The following is a 4,797-nucleotide window of genomic DNA, read 5'->3' as shown; positions in this document are numbered from 1 at the left end:
ACTCACAACCTGCTGCAGCTGACCCTGCTTGAGCAGCCGAGGTGGGCTGGATGATCTCTAGAGGTCCCTTTCAGCATCCATTCTGTGCTGCTGTGACTCTGTCTCCGTCGTGGTTTAACCCCAGCCAGCAACTAAGCACCACGCAGCCGCTCACTCACTCCCCCCCCTCCAGTGGGATGGGGGAGAAAATCGGGAAAAAGAAGTAAAACTCCTGGGTTGAGATAAGAACGGTTTAATAGAACAGAAAAGGAGAAACTAATAATGATAATGATAACACTACTAAAATGACAACAGCAATAATAAAAGGATTGGAATGTACAAATGATGCGCAGTGCAATTGCTCACCACCCGCCCATCGACACCCAGCTAGTCCCCGAGCAGCGATTTCCCGCCCCCCACTCCCCAGTTCCTATAGTAGATGGGACGTCGCATGGTATGGAATACCCTGTTGGCCAGTTTGGGTCAGCTGCCCTGGCTGTGTCCTGTGCCAACTTCTTGTGCCCTGGCTGGGCAGGAGAAGCTGAAAAATCCTTGACTTTAGTCTAAACGCTACTTAGCAACAACTGCAAACATCAGTGTTATCAAGGTTCTTTGCAAACTGAACTCAAAACATAGCACTGTACCAGCTACTAGGAAGACAGTGAACTCTATCCCAGCTGAAACCAGGACACTTTTAACCACTTAACATTCCCTGAGAAATTCCCCAAGAGCTCAAGAAGAAAGAGCAGAAAGACAGGAGACAGGTGAAAGCCTAGAGCGCCAGCTAGACGGAATGAAAGACCCTCTTCCTTCTCTGAAGCTTCAGCAAGGCTTCCTTCACCTGCTTGTTCCTCCGACTGTAAATGACGGGCTTCAAACTGGGGCTGACGAGAGTGTAGAAAAGGGAAAGAACTGTCTCCCTCCCAGAGGACTTACCGCTCCCGGGCCCCGCGTACATGAAGATGGCGTTTCCATAAAAGACACCCACCACGGTCGGGTGAGAGCCACATGTGGACAAGGTTTCGTGCCATCCTGGCACAGAGCGGATGCGCAGATCGGTGGCCGGGATGTCCAGGGAGGAAATCAGGATTAAGGCTAAAGGGAAGAGGAAGAAGCACACACAAACAGCAAAGATCAGGACTTTATTGGCAGGAGCGGCAGTGCAGGCCAGCTTTAAGACAGCAAGAATTTCACAGGAGAAGTGGACAGCCTCGCAGGGGCCACAGAAAGGCAGGTGTAAAGCCAGAGAGGCTTGCAGTGTACCAAATACGAACGCCAAAGCCCACAAAACTGTGGCAAGGGTGAGGCGCAGCCTCCAGATCATGATGAGGGCACAGCAGAGGGGACGGCAGATTGCCACGTAGCGAACATGAGACATCACGGCCAGCAGCACGCACGCTGTAAGTGCAAAGATTAAATAAAGATGGATCTGTGCCCCACACCCAGCAACGGAGAGGGTTCTGCCTTGTCCAAGGAGGCTCCTTAGCATACGGGGACATTGCTGGAGGCGTAGCAGATGTCCGCGATGGAGAGGTGGCAGAGGAAGAAGTACCTGGGGCTGTGGAGGCAGTAGTCCAGGCAGATACGCAGAAAGACAAGTGTGTTTCCCATCCGAGTGGCAGAGCAGAGGGCAGAGAAAAGGCCAAAGAGGCAGCGCTGCAGGGCTGGGGTGCTGCAGAACCCCAGGAAGACGAATTCTGTGACAGTCTTTTCATTCTGCACGCTGTGCTGGAGGTGAGGCAGCACAAACTGCGACCACGGAGATCTGGAAGCGAAGGAGCAAGGAAAAGGAAAGAAAAAGGAGAGTTTTCCTAAGAATGTTGTGTCCTTTACTCTTTACGCTGCAGCTCCCTTCTCCCTGTTTTTCCCTCTGACTCCAGTGAAAGGTGCGTACTACCCTCCCCACGCTGAGCGACGTACATCTGAATTGCAAGCTCCAATCTCCCTGCAAACTTTGAGCAGTTTGACCAATCTCGCACAACTTTGCTGCCTAGCTTGCCCTTGAAGTCTTTCTTTTCCTGGGTTGGTTTTGGGGTTTTTTTGCAGGGGGTGGGGAGGGGCAGGGTGTGGTGTCGCTGTTGGAGAAGATAAGATGATGAAGATTGCAGGTGTCGATTAAGGTGAAGCCAGAACAACTTCAAAGCAGCCGTTTTAAATTAAGTCCATATTAAAAGGAATGCACAGTTGACAGAATAATTCCAGTTTTACCATTAAACCAACCAGCATTTCCAAGCCACTGCTGTGTCCTCTTTACCTTGGTGAAATGCATTCCTATTGAATCCTGCAGTTGCTTGAGCCAACTCCCCTATCCCAGCAGGGAGGCTACTGCAGGTCCAGGAAGGTCAGGCAGAACATCACCTTGGTTCCTGCTGTGCAGCTGCTCGCCGTTACCAGTTTCGCAGGGTGCTGGTCAAGGTCCCTGGGCATCCCCTGGCACTTGTCTCCACGCAGCTCTCTGGTCTCCAAGATCTTCCGCCACTTCCAGGATACTTCCTCCAGCCAGGATCTTCACCTTTTCCTTCCTGGGTCCCCTCCTTCTCTTCAAGATCCCTTCTTCTTTCTGGGAACCCTTCTTTTTGCCACCACCTCTTCTTTCTGGAACCCCACGCCCCCAGTGTTCCCAATCTAAGTTGTCTATGGGAGCAGTACAATGCCTGATCAGCCTCCGAATTAAGGCTTCTCTCTCCTAGCTCGTTATTAACTGTAGGATTCGGGACATGCCACTTTTGCTTATTCCAGGTGTTACCCAAATTTACAACCAGCCCACGCTGGCTGCGTGTAGCGAGAAGCAGGCTTCTGCTTGACAGCTCAGAATCCAGTTTCAGACATTCACATGCACAGACCTTGCCACACACGTGCACCCAGTCACGTCTCGCCTGGTAACCTTCACAGTTTGAGCCAGTTTTTTGTCTACGGCCGGGCTTCAGAGGCAGGGCATGGCCACAGAAGCGCATTCCCCCCGTCAGTCTGTGAGGTGAGCAAGGGAGAGTCAATACTTGTCTGGTGAGCCTCATACCCAGACAAGCTGGGCGATCCCTCTCCTGCGACAGCCCTGGGAAAAGCCACAGCAGGGTGCTCCCTTGCCTCTGCCTAGGTCCCTGGGGTTCCCCTGCCTGCCATTGCTCCTTTGTCCTCCTCTGTGTTTGTGGAGATGAACCTTTAACCACACAACCTAACACCTACAACATCGGGAAAAAGAGAGGCTGCAGAGGGTCCAGCGGGGAAGGTCGCCGATGTCAAATGCTCTTTGTGAGAGGCAGCACACCCAGCTCACCTCCTTGCTCCTGAGCTGCTCTATCGGAAGCACTGCGTGCAGGACGCTCTGTTCAACAGGCTGTGTCTGTATCTGACTGCCTTGTCCTCGCTACAGCACCGTGTGCTGGGGGAATGCCACGGAGAGCAAGGAGGACGCTCTTTCCCCAGGAGCAACGGAGGGTGCTCAGCTGAGTGCTGCTGCAGGGGCCACAGTGGGGCAGGCAGGCAGGGAGGGGAAGGCAGGAACGAGGGAGCTGGGAGTCACCGGCCAGTCTGGGAGATGCCCCCCGAGAGGCTCGAGAACCCTGGAAGCACAGGACGAGCTTAGAGGAGGTTCAACGTGAGGCCCTGTGGTTAACCATCCCCTCCAGATCTGGATCTTCTCTGGTTCCCAAGTTACCGTGCAGTTTAACAGCCTGCTGCAGAGATCCTGACTGGGAGATCACTGTACCTCCAGGAGTTGGGGATCCACCTAACAGTTCACCGGAGCGGGTGCAGGTCTGTGCTGCACCGTACGTACGGCGTGGCCTTCAGGCTGTGTCCCTACACATGGCCCTTGGCCGCAGGATAAACGGAGCTGGTTGACTGTGACAGAGGAGCCTCCAGGCAGCTCCTGCTTGGTACCAGCGATTACGCCACCTGCGCGGCCCTGCCGTTATCTAAAGTGCAGCAAGAAGTCCGCGCGTGAACATCCTTTACGCATAGAGTTGTTTTCTTCTAAGAAAAGTTGTATAACACCGTGAATGACCAAAAGGAGGAACTTCTCCACAGGCAGGATCTGTACAGTGTGCCAAGGGAAAATCCATCTGGGGTCTGCCCAATGCTGCATGAACGCAGGGTCCCCAGCATCTGAAGGGACCTAAGATTTACTTGCTACCGAGATGCCTCTTCTTGCTGCCTGTATGCCTTCTTCCTGGCTACGTTGCCTCCCAAGATCTTGCCCACCCCCAGCCTACTGGGGAGGGGGGGGAATGTTAGAGAGACAGCCTTGATGCTGTGCCAGCACTGCTCAGCCATGGCCAAAACACTGCTGTGTTATCAACAGCTTTCTAGCTACCAGTACAGAGCACAGCACTACGAGGGCTGCTATGGGGTAAAAGAACTCCAACTCAGCCAGACCCAATACAGAAGGAAAGTGGAGGAACAACAGAGGGGGCAGCCCAGGGACACAGAGCCCCCCCCAGGTCTCATCTGGCCGCTCCTGTGACCATACGGTGTACTCAAAATCAAATACCTGAAGTGCTCCCTTAGATGCAGTGTACAGCCAGGGGACAAGAAGGTGGCAGTTCTGCATTTTGCAGCTCCCAGGCTGATGGCAGAGCCAAAGCAAAAAAACCAAAACCAAAACCAAACCAAGCAAGAGAGGTAAAACTGAAGCGCAGGGAGCAAATGCTTCTCTTTCACCTTAGGCCAACTGCTCGGACGCTCTCTATGCTGCCCTGCCACAGAGGGCATCCCTCTCGTACCAGTAAGAGACAGAAGAGTGAATTAAAGCCAGGACCCCAAACCAGACCAAAAACCCGGTCGTGATGAAGAAGAAAGTGGAGAATGCATCAAATATAA

General features: G+C 53.2%; 1 pseudogene; it reads right to left on the bottom strand.

Moving 5' to 3' along the window:
• Nucleotides 1-646: 646 nt before the first annotated feature.
• LOC142027876 (olfactory receptor 2A2-like) lies at nt 647-4,114 on the bottom strand (annotated as a pseudogene).
• Between the last annotated feature and the right edge of the window lie 683 nt (nt 4,115-4,797).

This window comes from Buteo buteo, unplaced genomic scaffold, assembly GCF_964188355.1.
Source record: "Buteo buteo unplaced genomic scaffold, bButBut1.hap1.1 HAP1_SCAFFOLD_76, whole genome shotgun sequence".
Classification (NCBI taxonomy): domain Eukaryota; kingdom Metazoa; phylum Chordata; class Aves; order Accipitriformes; family Accipitridae; genus Buteo; species Buteo buteo.
This window is presented reverse-complemented; position numbering and strand designations above follow the sequence as displayed.